The sequence below is a fragment of the Manis pentadactyla genome, chromosome 2, assembly GCF_030020395.1.
Source record: "Manis pentadactyla isolate mManPen7 chromosome 2, mManPen7.hap1, whole genome shotgun sequence".
NCBI classification, from domain to species: domain Eukaryota; kingdom Metazoa; phylum Chordata; class Mammalia; order Pholidota; family Manidae; genus Manis; species Manis pentadactyla.
In genome coordinates this window covers 56,444,315-56,463,651 of record NC_080020.1, presented here as the reverse complement: position 1 = coordinate 56,463,651, position 19,337 = coordinate 56,444,315, and positions in this window count along the sequence as shown.

Sequence of the window (19,337 nt, the reverse complement as noted above, 5' to 3'; positions counted from 1 at the left end):
ACTTACATTCCCACCAGCAGTGTAGGAGGGTTCCCCTTTCTCCACAGCCTCGCCAACATTTGTTGTTGTCTGTCTTTTGGATGGCAGCCATCCTTACTGGTGTGAGGTGATACCTCATTGTAGTTTTAATTTGCATTTCTCTGATAATTAGCGATGTGGAGCATCTTTTCATGTGTCTGTTGGCCACCTGTATTTCTTTTTTGGAGAACTGTCTGTTCAGTTCCTCTGCCCATTTTTTAATTGGGTTATTTGTTTTTTGTTTGTTGAGGCGTGTGAGCTCCTTATATATTCTGGACGTCAAGCCTTTATCGGATGTGTCATTTTCAAATATATTCTCCCATACTGTAGGGATCCTTCTTGTTCTATTGATGGTGTCTTTTGCTGTACAGAAGCTTTTCAGCTTAATATAGTCCCACTTACTCATTTTTGCTGTTGTTTTCCTTGCCCGGGGAGATATGTTGAAGAAGAGGTCACTCATGTTTATGTCTAAGAGGTTTTTGCCTATGTTTTCTTCCAAGAGTTTAATGGTTTCATGGCTTACATTCAGGTCTTTGATCCATTTTGAGTTTTCTTTTGTATATGGGGTTAGACAATGGTCCAGTTTCATTCTCCTACATGTAGCCGTCCAGTTTTGCCAGCACCACCTGTTGAAGAGACTGTCATTTTGCCATTGTATGTCCATGGCTACTTTATCAAATATTAATTGACCATATATGTCTGGGTTAATGTCTGGATTCTCTAGTCTGTTCCATTGGTCTGTGGCTCTGCTCTTGTGCCAATACCAAATTGTCTTGATTACTATGGCTTTATAGTAGAGCTTGAAGTTGGGGAGTGAGATCCCCCCTACTTTATTCTTCTTTCTCAGGATTGCTTTGGCTATTCGGGGTCTTTGGTATTTCCATATGAATTTTTGAATTATTTGTTCCAGTTCATTGAAGAATGTTGCTGGTAGTTTCATAGGGATTGCATCAAATCTGTATATTACTTTGGGCAGGATGGCCATTTTGACGATATTAATTCTTCCTAGCCACGAGCATGGGATGAGTTTCCATCTGTTAGTGTCCCCTTTAATTTCTCTTAAGAGTGACTTGTAGTTTTCAGAGTATAAGTCTTTCACTTCTTTGGTTAGGTTTATTCCTAGGTATTTTATTTTTTTTGATGCAATTGTGAATGGAGTTGTGTTCCTGATTTCTCTTTCTGTTGGTTCATTGTTAGTATATAGGAAAGCCACAGATTTCTGTGTGTTGATTTTGTATCCTGCAACTTTGCTGTATTCCGATATCAGTTCTAGTATTTTTGGGGTGGAGTCTTTAGGGTTTTTTATGTACAGTATCATGTCATCTGCAAATAGTGACAGTTTAACTTCTTCTTTACCAATCTGGATTCCTTGTATTTCTTTATTTTGTCTGATTGCCGTGGCTAGGACCTCCAGTACCATGTTAAATAACAGTGGAGAGAGTGGGCATCCCTGTCTAGTTCCCGATCTCAGAGGAAATGCTTTCAGCTTCTCGCTGTTCAATATAATGTTGGCTGTGGGTTTATCATAGATGGCCTTTATTATGTTGAGGTACTTGCCCTCTATTCCCATTTTGCTGAGAGTTTTTAACATGAATGGATGTTGAACTTTGTCAAATGCTTTTTCAGCATCTATGGAGATGATCATGTGGTTTTTGTCTTTCTTTTTGTTGATGTGGTGGATGATGTTGATGGAGTTTCGAATGTTGTACCATCCTTGCATCCCTGGGATAAATCCCAGTTGGTCATGGTGTATGATCCTTTTGATGTATTTTTGAATTCGGTTTGCTAATATTTTGTTGAGTATTTTTGCATCTACATTCATCAGGGATATTGGTCTGTAGTTCTCTTTTTTGGTGGGGTCTTTGCCTGGTTTTGGTATTAGGGTGTTGTTAGCTTCATAGAATGAGATTGGGAGTATCCCCTCCTCCTCTATTTTTTGGAAAACTTTAAGGAGAATGGGTATTATGTCTTCCCTGTATGTCTGATAAAATTCCGAGGTAAATCCATCTGGCCCGGGGGTTTTGTTCTTTGGTAGTTTTTTGATTACCGCTTCACTTTCGTTGCTTGTAATTGGTCTGTTTAGATTTTCTGTTTCTTCCTGGGTCAATCTTGGAAGGTTATATTTTTCTAGGAAGTTGTCCATTTCTCCTAGGTTTCCCAGCTTGTTAGCATATAGGTTTTCATAGTATTCTCCAATAATTCTTTGCATTTCCGTGGGGTCCGTCGTGATTTTTCCTTTCTCGTTTCTGATACTGTTGATTTGTGTTGACTCTCTTTTCTTCTTAATAAGTCTGGCTAGAGGCTTATCTATTTTGTTTATTTTCTCGAAGAACCAGCTCTTGGTTTCATTGATTTTTGCTATTGTTTTATTCTTCTCAATTTTATTTATTTCTTCTCTGATCTTTATTATGTCCCTCCTTCTGCTGACCTTAGGCCTCATCTGTTCTTCTTTTTCCAATTTCAATAATTGTGACATTAGACCATTCATTTGGGATTGCTCTTCCTTTTTTAAATATGCTTGGATTGCTATATACTTTCCTCTTAAGACTGCTTTTGCTGTGTCCCACAGAAGTTGGGGCTTAGTGTTGTTTTTCTCGTTTGTTTCCATATATTGCTGGATCTCCATTTTGATTTGGTCATTGATCCATTGATTATTTAGGAGCGTGTTGTTAAGCCTCCATGTGTTTGTGAGCCTCTTTGCTTTCTTTGTACAGTTTATTTCTAGTTTTATGCCTTTGTGGTCTGAAAAGTTGGTTGGTAGGATTTCAATCTTTTGGAATTTTCTGAGGCTCTTTTTGTGGCCTAGTATGTGGTCTATTCTGGAGAATGTTCCATGTGCACTTGAGAAGAATGTATATCCCGCTGCTTTTGGATGTAGAGTTCTATAGATGTCTATTAGGTCCATCTGCTCTACTGTGTTGTTCAGTGCTTCCGTGTCCTTACTTATTTTCTGCCCAGTGGATCTATCCTTTGGGGTGAGTGGTGTGTTGAAGTCTCCTAGAATGAATGCATTGCAGTCTATATCCCCCTTTAGTTCTGTTAGTATTTGTTTCACATATGCTGGTGCTCCTGTGTTGGGTGCATATATATTTAGAATGGTTATATCCTCTTGCTTGACTGAGCCCTTTATCATTATGTAGTGTCCTTCTTTATCTCTTGTTACTTTCTTTGTTTTGAAATCTATTTTGTCTGATATTAGTACTGCAACCCCTGCTTTCTTCTCGCTGTTGTTTGCTTGAAATATGTTTTTCCATCCCTTGACTTTTAGTCTGTACATATCTTTGGGTTTGAGGTGAGTTTCTTGTAAGCAGCATATAGATGGGTCTTGCTTTTTTATCCATTCTGTTACTCTGTGTCTTTTGATTGGTGCATTCAACCCATTAACATTTAGGGTGACTATTGAAAGATATGTAATTATTGCCATTGCAGGCTTTAAATTCCTGGTTACCAAAGGTTCAAGGTTAGCCTCTTTAGTATCTTACTGCCTAACTTAGCTTCTTATTGAGCTGTTATATACACTGTCTAGAGATTCTTTTCTTCTCTCCCTTCTTGTTCCTCCTCCTCGATTCTTCATATGTTGGGTGTTTTGTGCTGTGCTCTTTCTAGGAGTGCTCCCATCTAGAGCAGTCCCTGTAAGATGTTCTGTAGAGGTGGTTTGTGGAAAGCAAATTCCCTCAGCTTTTGTTTGGGAATTGTTTAATCCCACCGTCATATTTGAATGATAGTCTTGCTGGATACAGTATCCTTGGTTCAAGGCCCTTCTGTTTCATTGTATTAAATATATCATGCCATTCTTTTCTGGCCTGTAGGGTTTCTGTTGAGAAATCTGACATTAGCCTGATGGGTTTCCCTTTATAGGTGACCTTTTTCTCTCTAGCTGCCTTTAACACTCTTTCCTTGTCCTTGATCTTTGCCATTTTAATTTTTACGTGTCTTGGTGTTGCCCTTCTTGGATCCTTTCTGTTGGGGGTTCTGTGTATTTCCGTGGTCTGTTCGATTACTTCCTCCCCCAGTGTGGGGAAGTTTTCAGCAATTATTTCTTCTAAGATACTTTCCATCTCTTTTCCTCTCTCTTCTTCTTCTGGGACCCCTCTAATACGGATATTTTTCCTTTTGGATTGGTCACACAGTTCTCTTAATATTGTTTCATTCCTGGAGATCCTTTTGTCTCTCTCTATGTCAGCTTCTATGCGTTCCTGTTCTCTGATTTCAATTCCATCAATGGCCTCTTGCATTCTATCCATTCTGCTTATAAACCCTTCCAGAGTTTGTTTCATTTCTGCGATCTCCTTTCTGGCATCTGTGATCTCCTTCCGGACTTCATCCCATTTCTCTTGCGTATTTCTCTGCATCTCTGTCAGCATGTTTATGATTCTTATTTTGAATTCTTTTTCAGGAAGACTGGTTAGGTCTGTCTCCTTCTCTGGTGTTGTCTCTGTGATCTTTGTCTGCCTATAGCTTTGCCTTTTCATGGTGATAGGAATACTCTGCAGAATTGGGACGAGTGACGGCTGGAAGGACTTCCTTTCTTGTTGGTTTGTGGCCCTCCTCTCCTGGGAGAACAGCGGCCTCTAGTGGCTTGTGCTGCGCAGCTGCGCGCAGACAGGGTTTCTGCTTCCTGCCCGGCTGCTATGGAGTTAATCTCCGCTGTTGCTGTGGGCGTTGCCTGGCTCGGGCAGCTACTCCAAAATGGTGGAGTCGCGTTGGAGCAGGAGCTGCTGGGAGGCTATTTACCTCCGTAAGGGGCCTCCCTGCTCCCTGCAGCCCAGGGGTTAGGGTGCCCAGAGATCCCGGATTCCCTACCTCTGGATTAAGTGACCCGCCCTGCCCCTTTAAGACTTCCAAAAAGCACCCGCTAAAACAAAACAACGACCACCAGAAAAAAAGAAAAAAAAAGTTTTTAATTAAAAAAAAAAAAAAAGTTTTTAATTAAAAAAAAAAAAAGGTTTTAATTAAAAAAAAAAAAAAAACGTGGTCGTTCGTTTTTCTTTATTCTCCTGTGCCAGCCTCAGGCCTCTGCTCACCAGTCTTTCTGCCCTGTTTCCCTAGTATTGGGGTCCCTATCCCTTTAAGACTTCCAAAAAGCGCTTGCCAAAACAAAACAGCAAAAAAACAAAAAAAAATGGTCGCGCGCTTTTCTTATGTCATCTGTTGCCCAGCCTCCAGTGCCCGCTCACTGTTCTTGCTGCCCTGTTTTCCTAGTATTGAGGGCCCTGCACTCTGGCCCGGATGGCTGGAGCTGGGTTTTCGGCAGCCCTGTGCCCCATCTCCCTCCCGCTCTGCCTGCTCTTCTCCCGCCGGGAGCTGGGGGGAGGGGCGCTCGGCTCCCGCGGGGCCGGGGCTTGTATCTTACCTCCTTCGTGAGGTGCTGGGTTCTCTCAGGTGCAGATGTGGTCTGGATATTGTCCTTTGTCCTCTGGTCTTTATTCTAGGAAGGGTTGTCTTTGTTATATTTTCATAGATATATGTTGTTTTGGGAGGAGATTTCCGCTGCTCTACTCACGCCGCCATCTTCCGCCCCTCCCTATCATCAGTTTTTTGTGGGTTTTTTTTTTATCATTAATGTATAATTACTTAAACAACATTATAGTTACTAGATTCCCCTATTATCAAGTACTCCCCACATGCCCAATTACAGTCACTGTCCATCAGTGTAGTAAGAAGCTATACAATCATTACTTGTCTTCTCTGTATATACTGCCTTCCCCATGTCCCCACCCCCCTACTTTATGTGTGCTAATCTTACTGCCCCATTTTCTCTCTTATCCCTCCCTTCCCACCCATCCTCCCCAGTCCCTTTCCCTTTGGTAACTGTTAGTCCATTCTTGGGTTCTGTGAGTCTGCTGCTATTTTTTTTCCTTCAGTTTTTTCTTTGCTGTTATACTCCACAGATAAGTGAAATCATTTGATGCTTGTCTTTTTTCTGCCTGGCTTATTTCAGTGAACATAATACCGTCTAACTCCATCCATGTTGTTGCAAATGGTAGGATTTGTTCTCTTCTTATGGCTGAATAATGTTCCATTGTGTATATGTACCACATCTTCTTTATCCATTAATCTTTTGATGGACACTTAGATTGCTTCCATTTCATGGTTATTGTTAATAGTGCTGCGATAAACATAGGAGAACATATATTTTTTTCAAACTGGGCTGCTGCATTCTTAGGGTAAATTCCTAAGAGTGGAATCCCTGGGTCAAATGGTATTTCTATTTTGAGTTTTTTGAGGAACTTCCATACTGCCTTCCACAATGGTTGAACTAGTTTACATTCCCACCAGCAGTATAGGAGGGTTCCCCTTTCTCCACAACCTCGCCAACATTTGTTTTTGTTTGTCTTTTGGATGGTGGCCATCCTAACCGATATGAGGTGATATCTCGTTGTGGTTTTAATTTGCGTTTCCATGATGATTAGCAATGTGGAGCATCTTTTCATGTGTCTGTTGGCCATCTGAATTTCCTCTGGAGAACTGTATGTTCAGATCCTGTGCCCATTTTTTAATTGGATTATTTGCTTTTTGTTTGTTGAGGTGTATTAGCTATTTACATATTTTGGATGTCAACCCTTTATCGGATCTGTCATTTATGAATATATTCTCCCATACTGTAGTATGTCTTTTGTTCTACTGATGGTATCCTTTGTGCTACAGAAGCTTTTCAGCTTGATATAGTCCCACTTGTTCATTTTTGCTTTTGTTTTCCTTGCCCTGGAAGATATGTTCATGAAGAAGCTGCTCATGTTTATGTCCAAGAGATTTTTGCCTATATTTTTTCTAAGAGTTTTATGGTTTCATGACTTACATTCAGGTCTTTGATCCATTTTGAGTTTACTTTTGTGTATGGGGTTAGACAATAATCCAGTTTCATTGTCTTACATGTAGCTGTCCAGTTTTGCCAACACCAGGTGTTGAAAAGGTTGTCATTTCCCCACTGTATATCCATGGCTCCTTTATCATATATTAATTGACTGTATATGTTTGGGTTACTATCTGGACTCTCTATTCTGTTCCACTGGTCTGTGGCTCTGTTCTTGTGCCAGTACCAAATTGTCTTGATTACTGTGGCTTTGTAGTAGAGCTTGAAGTTGGGAAGTGAGATGCCCCCTGCTTTATTCTTCCTTCTCAGGATTGCTTTGGCTATTCGGGGTCTTTGGTGGTTCCATATGAATTTTAGAACTATTTGGTCTAGTTCATTGAAGAGTGCTTTTGGTACATTGATATGATTGCATTGAATCTGTAGAGTGCTTTAGAGCAGATGGCTATTTTGACAATATTAATTCTTCCTATCCACGAACATGGGATGTGTTTCCATTTATTGGTATCTCATTTAATTTCTCTCATGAGTGTCTTGTAGTTTTCAGAGTATAGGTCTTTCACTTCATTGGTTAGGTTTACTCCTAGGTATTTTATTCTTTTGGATGCAGTTGTGAATGGAACTGTTTTCTTTCCTGATTTCTCTTTCTGCTAGTTCATCATTAGTGTACAGGAATGCAACAGATTTCTGTGTATTAATTATCCCACAACTTTACTAAATTCACATAGTAAATCTATTCATTTTAGAGTGGATTCTTTAGAGTTTTTTATGTATAGTATCATGTCATCAGCAAACAGGGACAGTTTAACTTCTTCCTTGCCAATCTGGATGCCTTTAATTTCTTTGTGTTGTCTCATTGCTGTGCCAAGGACTTTCAGTACTAGGTTGAATAGAAGTGGGGAGAGTGGTCATCCATGTCTTGTTCCCAATCTTAAAGGAAAAGCTTTCAGCTTCTTGCTATTAAGCACAATGTTGGCTGTTGGTTTGTCATATATGCCCTTTATTATGTTGAGGTACTTGCCCTCTATACCCATTTTGTTGAGAGTTTTTGTCATGAATGGATGTTGAATTTTTTTTTCATACTATGTTCTGTTTATTATTTTGTTTTTCTTTGAAGAACATTATGTTTACTAGGCTCTACCCTGCCCCATGTCCCTCCAACAAACACCATTACAGTCACTGTCCATCAAAATAGTAAGATGTTGTTGAATCACTACTTGTCTTCTCTGTGTTGCACAGCCCTCCCCTTTCCCCCACCCCCCACATTATACATGCTAATCATAATACCCCCTTTCTTCATCCCCACTCTTATCCCTCCCTACCCTCCCATTCTCCCCAGTCTCTTTCCCTTTGGTAACTGTTAGTTCATTCTTCAGTTCTATGATTCTGCTGCTGTTTTGTTCTTTCAGTTTTTCCTTTGTTCTTATACCCCACAGCTGAGTGAAATCATTTGGTATTTGTCTTTCTCCACATGGCTTATTTCACTGAGCATAATACCATCTAGCTCCATCCATGTTGTTGCAAATTGTAGGATTTGTTTTCTTCTTATGGCTGAATAACATTCCACTGTGTATATGTACCATATCTTCTTTATCCATTCATCTACTGATGGACACTTAGGTTGCTTCCATTTCTTGGCTACTGTAAATAGTGATGCGATAAACAGAGGGGTGTATCTGTCTTTTTCAAACTGGGCTGCTGCATTCTTAGGGTAAATTCCTAGAAGTGGAATTCCTGGGTCAAATGGTAAGTCTATTTTGAGCATTTTGAGGAACCTCCATACTGTTTTCCACAATGGTTGAACTAATTTACATTCCCACCAGCAGTGTAGGAGGGTTCCCCTTTCTACAAAACCTTGCTAACATTTGTTGTTGTTTGTCTTTTGGATGGTAGCCATCCTTACTGGTGTGAGGTGATATCTCATTGTGGTTTTAATTTGCATTTCTCTGATAACTAGCATTGTGGAGCATCTTTTCATGTGTCTGTTCACCATCTGAATTTCTTCTTTGGAGAACTGTCTGTTCTGTTCCTCTGCCCAATTTTTAATTGGATTATTTGCTTTTTGTTTGTTGAGGTGTGTGAGCTCTTTATATATTTTGGATGTCAAGCCTTTATTGGATCTGTCATTCACGAATATATTCTACCATATTGTAGGGTACCTTTTTGTTCTATTGATGGTGTCCTTTGCTGTACCAAAGCTTTTCAGCTTGATATAGTCCCACTTGTTCATTTTTGCGTTTGTTTTCCTTGCCCAGAGAGATATGTTCATGAAGAAGTTGCTAATGTTTATATCCAAGAGATTTTTGTCTATGTTTTTTTCTAAGAGTTTTATGGTTTCATGACTTACATTCAGGTCTTTGATCCATTTCGAATTTACTTTTGTGTATGGGGTTAGACAGTGATACAGTTTCATTCTCTTACATGTAGCTGTCCAGTTTTGCTAGCACTGTCTGTTGAAGAGACTGTCATTTCCTCATTGTCTGTCCATGGCTCCTTTATCAAATATTAGTTGACCATATATGTTTGGGTTAATGTCTGGAGTCTCTAATCTGTTCCACTGGTCTGTGGTGCTTTTCTTGTGCCAGTACCAAATTGTCTTGATTACTGTGGCTTTGTAATACAGCTTGAACTTGGGGAGTGAGATCCCCGCCACTTTATTCTTCTTTCTCAGGATTGCTTTGGCTATTTGGGGTCTTTGGTGTTTCCATATGAATTTTTGAATTATTTTTTCCAGTTCATTGAAGAATGTTGTTGGTAATTTGATAGGGATTGCATCAAATCTGTATATTGCTTTGGGCAGGATGGCCATTTTGACTATATTATTTCTTCCTAGCCATGAGCGTGGGATGAGTTTCCATTTGTTAGTTTCCTCTTTAATTTCTCTTAGGAGTGTCTTATAGTTTTCAGGGTATAGGTCTTTCCTTCTTTTATTAGATTTATTCCTAGATATTGTTTCTTTTTGATGCAATTGTGAATGGAATTGTTTTTCTGATTTCTCTTTCTATTGGTTCATTGTTAGTGTATAGGAAAGCCACAGATTTCTGTGTGTTGATTTTGTATCCTGCAACTTTGCTGTATTCCAATATCAGTTCTAGTAGTTTTGGAGTGGAGTCCTTAGGGTTTTTTATGTACAATATCATGTCATCTGCAAATAGTGACAGTTTGATTTCTTCTTTACCAATCTGGATTCCTTGTTTTTCTTTGTTTTGTCTAATTGCCATGGCTAGGACCTCCAGTACTATGTTGAGTAACAGTGGGGAGAGTGGGCATCCCTGTCTTGTGCCCTATCTCAGAGGAAAAGCTTTCAGCTTCTCGCTGTTCATTATGATGTTGGCTGTGGGTTTATCATATATGGCCTTTATTATGTTGAGGTACTTGCCCTCTATACCCATTTTGCTGAGAGTTTTTATCATGAATGGATGTTGAATTTTGTCGAATGCTTTTTCAGCATCTATAGAGATAATCATGTGGTTTTTGTCTTTCTTTTAGTTTATGTGTTGGATGATGTTGATGGATTTTTGAATGTTGTACCTTCTTTGCATCCCTGGGATAAATCCCACTTGGTCGTGGTATATGATCCTTTTGATATATTTTTGAATTCGGTTTGCTAATATTTTATTGACTATTTTTGCATCCACGTTCATCAGGGATATTGGTCTGTAATATTCTTTTTTGGTGGGGTCTTTGCCTGGTTTGGGTATTAGGGTGATGTTTGCTTCATAGAATGAGTTTGGGAGTATTCCCTCCTCTTCTATTTTTTGGAAAACTTTAAGGAGAATGGGTATTATATCTTCTCTGTATGTCTGATAAAATTCCGAGGTAAATCCATCTGGCTCCGGGGGTTTTGTTTTTGGGTAGTTTTTTGATTACCGCTTCAATTTATTTGCTAGTAATTTGTCTATTCAGGTTTTCTGTTTCTTCCTGGGTCAACCTTGGTAGGTTGTATTATTCAAGAAATTTGTCCATTTCTTTTATGTTATTCTGTTTGTTACCATATAATATTTCATAGTATTCTCTCATAATTCTTTTTATTTTGATGGTGTCCGTGGTGATTTTTCCTTTCTCATTTCTGATTCTGCATATATGTGTATACTGTCTTTTATTCTTGATAAGTTTGGCTGGTGGTTTATCTATTTTGTTTATTTTCTCAAAGAACCAGCTTCTGCTTTCATTGATTCTTTCTATTGTTTTATTCTTCTCAATTTTATTTGTTTCTGCTTTAATCTTTATTTTTTCCCTCCTTCTACTGACTTTGGGCCTCATTTGTTCTTCCTTTTCTAGTTTCACTAATTGTGAGTTTAGACTGTTCATTTGGTATTGTTCTTCTTTCATGAGGTATACCTGTATTGCGAATAGTTCCCTCTTAGCATGGCCTTCGCTGCATCCCACAGATTTTGCGGTGTTGAATCATTGTTGTCATTTGTCTCCATACATTGCTTGATCTCTGTTTTTATTTGGTCATTTATCCATTGATTATTTAGGAGTATGTTATTAAACCTCCGTGTGTCTGTGGGCCTTTTCATTTTCTTTGTTTAATTCATTTCTAGTTTCATACCTTTGTGATCTGAGAGGCTGGATGGTACAATTTCAATCTTTTGATTTTACTGAGGCTCTTTTTGTGGCCTGGTACATGATCTATTCTTGAAAATGTTCCTTGTGCATTTGAGAAGAATGTGTATCCTGTTGCTTTTGGTTGGATTGTTTTGTAGAAGTCCGTTAGGTCCATCTGTTCTAAAACATTGTTCAGTGCCTCTGTCTCTTTACTTATTTTTGGTCTGGTGGATCTGTCCTTTGGAGTGTGTGGTGTGTTGAAGTCTCCTAAAATGAATGCATTGCCTTCTATTACCCCCTATAATTCTGTTAGTATTTGTTTCCCATATGTAGGCGATCCTGTGTTGGGTGCATAGATATTTATAATAGTTATATGCTCTTGTTGAACTGACCCCTTTATCATTATATAATGTCCTTTTCTCTCTACTTTTTCTTATCTGAAAAGTGTTTAGTCCCTCCTTCAAATTTAAATGATAACCTTTCCAGGTATAGTATTCTTGGTTCAAGTCCCTTCTGCTTCATTGCATTAAATATATCATGCCACTCCCTTCTGGCCTGTAAGGTTTCTGTTGAAATATCTGATGATAGCCTGATGGGTTTTCCTTTGTATGTGATCTTTTCTCTCTCTCTAGCTTCTTTTAAAAGTCTGTCTTTATCCTTGATCTTTGCCATTTTAATTATTATATGTCTTGATTTCATCTTCCTTGGGTCCCGTGTGTTGGTAGATCTGTGCACCTCCATGGCTTGATAGACAATCTCCTTCCCCAGACTGGGGAAGTTTTCAGTAATACCTCCTCAATGACACTTTCTATCCCTTTTTCTCTCTCTTCTTCTTCTGTACCCATATAATGCAAATTTTGTTCCGTTTGAATTGGTCACACAGTTGTCTCCATATTCTTTCATTCTTAGAGATTCATTTTTCTTTTTGTGCCTCAACTTCTTTGTATTTCTCTTCTCTAATTTCTATTCCATTTACTGTCTCTTCTACTTCTAATCTGCTTTTATATCCCTCTATTGTATGTTTCATTTCAGATATGTACTTTCTTAATGATTGAATCTCCAACTTAAATTCGTTCCTGAGTTCTTGAATATTTTTCTGTACCTCCATTAGCATGTTATGATTTTTATTTTGAACTCTCAGACAGATTGGTGAGTTCAGTTTCATTTGGTCCTTTTTCTGGGGTTTGTGAGATTTTGGTCTGAACCATGTTCTTCTGACATTTCATATTTCTGTGTGGTGCCCGCTAGTGCCCAGAATGTGCAGTGTCTGGAGCTACTCAGCCTCTAGAGTGAAGCTGAGGGTTGTAGGGGAGTGGAGTTTGTGCCTGGGGTGAGGAAAGATCTGTTTCCTAATTCCTGTCTGCACTGACTGTCTGAAGTGTCAGAGCCAGTGGGCCAAGCACACAGGTGTAAGCCTCTGTGCTTTGAATCTATAGCTGTTGTAAGCTGAGCCTCCTTCTGGCTGGCCTGATGCCAGCACAGTGGTTTCCAGTTTGCAAACCAGTGCCGACAGGCTAGGAGGAAGGTGCAGCAGGCTGCGTGTCACAGTGGGGTGCCTTGGAGCTGAGTAGACAGCCAGGGGAATAGGGCTCCTGAAGCTCCTCAAAGTTCCCAGCCAGCTGGGCACAGCGCACCCAGACAACCTTGTCCAGCTCTCCCCTCCCCCGCACAGCAAGCTCCATGCAAACCCTGCTCCTTCAGCAGCTCTCTCGCTAGTAGGAATCCTCTCAAACCACCTGTCTTTCCTGTGTCCCAGAGTGGCCGGGTGTGGATCCCCTCCTCCACAAATGGCCGCAATCTGTCTCTCAAGCTTTCCACCTGTCTGAGCTCCCCAACATCCAGAGCACCACACAGTGTAGGTTTCTGCTCCCAAAGCAGACCCTCAGGGCTCGGTATTCAGCAGTTCTAGGCTTCCACCCCTTCCACCGCTCCATTTCTCTTCCTCTTGCCGGTGAGCTGGGGTGGGGGAAGGGTTTAGGTACCGCCTGATGAAGGCTTTCATATGTTACCCTGTGTTTGTGAGGTCTGCTCTGTTGGTGAGGTCTGCATGCAGTCTGATTCAGCCTTCCTTCTTGTTGCTGTTTTAGGGTTAGTTGTAGCAATTAACTATAGTTTCATACTATTTGTGGTTTTGGGAGGAATTCTCCATCTCACCTTTCACTCCACCATCTTGAATCTAATCATCAGTTTTTATAACTGATATCAAGCTATAAGGGGTAACCATACCAACCATTTCTAACATGCCTGAATCCCCCCACTATATAACAAGGCATAATCCTACTAAAGATAATATTTAAGTTTCTAAAATTTTAGATGTTTCTGTAAGGCTTTTAAGATACTTTCAAAAGCCTCAGCACTTCCTTGAACATTGTCTGGACAATCTGGAATAAATATTACTGAAAATACAAACAATCTTTTTTTCATGTATTTTTTTCTCCAAAGTCTTATTTGGAAACTGACCTATTATTTCAGGACTTGGACTTGTTTGTGTTACAAGAATTATTATGTATAAATGCCTCTTTAGTTCTTTATACATCTAATGCCACAAACTAGTATATGCCACCATGTTCTCTCTCTCTGGAACATTAAAACTCTCTTAACTGATTTTCCTGCACCAGTTAGAGTGAACTATATGAGATTACCAATATTCAGCCATTTTTTATGACAATTTCACAAAGTTAGACTTTATATTAATTCTCTCAAATTCATTTTATATATTTCTTTTAGAGTGTTCTTTCAAAAATACCAAAACATGAGTGTTGAGTGAACATTTTTTTCATGAGTATGTGGAGCTATACTTTAAATTTTTTAACCCACTACCAACATACTGAAATGATATAAAGCTGGTAAAAAGGACTACCTTATAAAGAAGTGTTATACATATGTGAAAACCTTTAAATCAAATTATTTGAAAATTAGCAGTATTTACCAAGGAGATTGAAATGACTGAAAATTAATGTAAAACGATAACAGGTGAAGAACCACAGATAATTCAGATATTGCAATTATCAGATAGGACTTTATGACTAATAGTATGTGAATCATGATAAAAATTTGAAAGAAAATAGAAGGAAAAGCTTTTACTGAAGAACTGGAAATTACAAAAACCAGTTACTCTGAAAAATAAATCTGAAAATAAGAGCATATTGAATGAAATTGAACACAATGGTGTATAAAATTAGAAAACCAGAAACTGAAAATATATATATATACAGTCTGAAACACTGAGAAAAATAAGAATGAGAAAAAATATATATAAAATAAAGTAAAATACTAAAGATACAAGAAACACTATCAAAAGTTCCAACATATATGAAACTTGAGTCCCAGAGAGAGAAGAGAGAGAAAATGAGATTAGAATAAATATTTAAAGAAATAATAGCAAATAACTTTCAAAAACTGATAAAAATGTCTCTGTAAATTCTATGCAGATACAAATATTTCATTTAATTGCATTCTGGATAAATGTAAAGAAAATCATATCTAATCCCATTAGAGTGAAACCGTTGAAAGATAAAGCGAAAACTTCATCTGTAGCCAGAGAAACAAAGTATATTACCTTCAAAAGAGCAGTGAGATTGATGGCTGACTTTTCAACAAAAAGAGTCAAAGTCAGATGGCAGTTTAATGGCATGCTAGGAACATTTTCAGTATACATTCCCATATGCAGAAGAAATATCCTTCAAATGTGTTATAACAGATACAGACATCTCTCCGCACTCCCTCTCCACCCCCAACACCCTAAAAACAACTATAAGACTGGAAAAACAATATGAGGGAACTCCTTTCATATCCCGAACAAAACACAGAACAAGGCTTCATGTGTAAGATAAAGGAAATATATTAAGTAAGCATCACGTTCACCAGGATTTCCATTTGAGGGAACTTTCTGAACCATGACAAAAGGAAGGGGAGCTCAAAAAGAGATAAGCAATCTCCCTGGGAAGAGGAAGTCAGTAATTGCAGTATGGGACTCCTGAAGGCAGCTGACATTTACAAAGCAAGATATAAGAGATAAAAGAGATATGCTCTTTCTTTAAAGAGCACCAGAAATCTATATAGTGATTCTTTGATCCTTTGAAGATTAATCTGCACATGCACAGGATAATACTCCATGAGACCTTGCTGAGAACAGCTACTGAGGGACTATATCCTGAGTAGGAATTCTAGAAGTTACAAACTTCTTGATACATTCAAATTTGTCCAGCCACTGTGGAGAGACTTCATTGGTCACTGTACATTCAACTGAAATGACAGAAAGCCCTTTCTTTAGAAGTAAGACTATTCTCATACTAGGGTAAGGCTACTTCAGAACTGACCTAATAAATTCTGTCACCAAGGCACAAGAGCAACGATAAATTAACTCTCTTTAAGAAAAAAAAAAAAAAAACCTGGTCTTTCTTTACAAGAAATCAACAGAATTCAGACTCTCGACAATGTAATGTCCTCCAGGATGAACTTACAACCACAAATTGATACCCATATTCAAAAGTGGAATATTGTGATCTGTAGCTAAATAGAAAATGTCAAGGAGATGCAGGAATGCCATTGAAACTAGCAGGCAGGAAAGTTAAAAGAGCTTATATATGTATGTTAAAGTCACAGGTTTAAAGGAAAATATAGGCATCAAAAGGTAAAAGATGGAAAATTAATAGAAAAGTGGAAATTATAAAAAGCCAAATAATTCCACTACTAACTATAATGGAGTACCTGTTACTAGACTGGCTGTCCTGCCATAAACTACTAGCAAATATTTTCAGACATTGGACATTAGGCAGTACAGGACTATAATCCTGATACAAGAAAAACAAACAAGATACATTTTATGATTACCCAAGATTGCTGGATGCCTGGAAGGACTTCCTGGACTCTAGCATAGTAGGGAAAATCCATCAGAAGAAACATTTTCTCTGTTTGAGAAGATAAAGATCAGAGTTCATAGATATAGAAGCAGCTATACTATATGGGGCAGAGTACCATACAGGAGGTTGTTATTCAGAAAAAGAGCTCCCAAAATATACATGAACTCTGCAGTGTTCAGCTGAAGACTACTCAGTTATGTAACTATGTAGGACGACACTCCACAAGACTGGACAATGAACAATAAACTTGGATCTGTTAGCTGAAAAACAATCAAACCTCACACAGTGTAAACGCATATTTTAATGCATACAAGGAAGAGTAGAGAGATGTTATTGAACATACAGGGCATTAAGTAGAGTCACCAAAGTTGGTATACACATGTTTTGAGTAGTGATAAACCATTCTTAGAGTAAAGACTACTTTAGACACATTCTAACAATGGGTATTATTAACTTTCAAAGGATCAAGCTAATCCACAAAGAACTTCCTGGCAGGAAAAAAAAAAGATCACTTGTAAAGGAAACAACAAATTTCAGATATTCAAAAACATAATATTTACAATGTCCAGCATTCAATCAAAATGTACTATTCATATGAAGATCCAAGAAAATGGGATCTATTTTTAAGAATAATCAGTTAGGAGAAACAGTTCCAGAAATCAATGTCTGCAATTGACAAAAATTTTTAAATATATGTTATGAATATGTCTAAGAATTTAAAGGAAAGTATGAACATTATTGAAAGATAAATATATACTGTAAGGACAAAAACTGGAAATCTTTGAGAGGAACATACAATTCACTGAATACAAATAATAGATTATACACAGCAGAAGACAAGATCAGTAAACTTGACAATAGGGCATTCCTAATATGTGGCATAAATGTTACAGAGTCAATGAAATATGAACATCAATGATTCTTTGTTGCTTTTCTCTGTGTTCTAATTCATGGCTCTAAAAGGATCCACAAATAATGGTTTGTAATCAACAAATCTCATGGCAGTTTAATGTTTTGAAATATTAAGTAATTCCCATATATATATACAAATGAAATGTGATGACATGATATATTTATTGTACAAATCTATATGTGTTAGGATTGTGAAAGCTGCAATATGAGTTGATGATTTAATTAAATGTTAAATGTAAAATAGAAATTAAAATATTTTGTGTTTTGTGACAATATATACAACTCTATTATAAAGATTGATCTCAACTTCAAAATCATACTTTATTTCTCAATCTAAGAATTACTTGAAGAATTTTATAAACAATCCCATTGCAACTTCTCCAGCAAGTAGGCTTTTTTTTTTCCAAAATGATATTAATAGAACACAAGCTAAGAACTAAAATGACAAGAAAATATGTATAATTTAGAATTACCTTCAATTCAGTACAAATCATGTGGAAGGGTTATTTATACCAACATATTTAGTGATTTTGCTGAACATAAGATATAAATAATAATGTTAATGAAATAATTATGTAGTAATTTGTTCATCATGTATTTCTCTAATGTTCACTCAAACACAGTAGGACTATTGGGAGACGTTTCTCTATGAATGTCTTATATTTCTACACTTCTTGCCAGAAGAGACACTGTCATTCTTTTGTTCCAGACTACTTTTATAAAGAATATCTGTATAGCAGACTTGGAAGGTAGAGATGGTATATTCTTCCAGGAAAGTAGGCAGAATTTGATGTCTAGAATAATAAAGATATGTCTCTTTCAGGTGCAAAGTTTGGACAGATTTCTAGCAGCTCCTTTAAAAGATTGGTATTTCCTATGGTCAGGGGGAATCCTCTCCTGTACTGCAAGACACTGTATATCCAGATATCATGTGGCCCTTGTCATGTTTCCATGTGCGAATTGGGGCTCAATAAACTAATGTAAATGATGACACTATGGCTACTAAATTGTTGTGAATAATTAAGTCCTTTGACCCAAGAGTCTCATGTCTTCTTTCATTGTCCATGAAAGTAAAGCAAGCTAAATTGCTAGCTTTCAAGGAGAGTAAAATCTTCTGTATTCAGCAATTCTTAATAGAGACCAACCAGAGAACTATCACATAGAGATTTATCATCTTTGATATTTTTCATTTAAAACTGTATATTTTTTTCTTTCATTATGAAGATATATTTATCAAAACAGAACTATAAAATCTATTATGGAATATATTTTATTGAACTCTTTCATCTGGTTTACAGATTTAATATTTAGTCAGGTGGTATGTGGGTCTTCATTTTTAGTCCTGCTTTAGCCTCCGTATATATTTGGGGTGAACTTACTCACATGAGGTGTTCCACAGGCTATATCCCTAACCTAACTGTAGATACTCCAGCCTTGAAAACTGAACTTCAGAAGTTCTGATGTGAGCTTCAGTTCCTTAAATTTCTTACATATACTGGTGAGTCCACTTTTGTAGATTGGAAAGTTATAGCTCTATCGTTAGACAATATTGCTTACTGTCTGTTTCTTATCTTGACCATCTGATTTCCTATTGTATCTTTAAATATGTAAACTAAAAATGATTTTCCCATATTGCTCTGTAAATAAGAATGTAAAATTTCCATTTGTCAATAAGTTGGTTGTACAAACTTTCACTACTGATCTCTGCTATTTTTATTCACATCTTTTTTGTCTTAGACATAAAAGAGAATCTGGGTAGTTTCTATTTTTATCTGCTAAAAGAATGTTTACACAGATGTGATAATTAACTAGATCCTCATTCATTCATTATTTCTTATAGTCATTAGATATTCTTTGCATAAATACTCTGGTGCCAGATTTTTTTAAGTTGAAAGTGAGAAAAACATGTTTCTAAAGTTTAGTAGTAAAAGATAAGTAATAATGAAAATGCAGCCCTTTCGATGTATATTACCTAGATAAATGAATCTCAAGAAAACTGTTGTTTGAGGGAACATGATGTCACTGATTAAAGTCAGATGCTGGATTTTTCTTGATTCACAGATTTGGGGGACAACAGAACTGTAGAAATTCTGGGAAGAATGGAAGCATTAGCACACTTTACAAAAATACTACCATCTAATACACAATTAACTGGGGAAAACTAACAAATTAACAATAGAAAA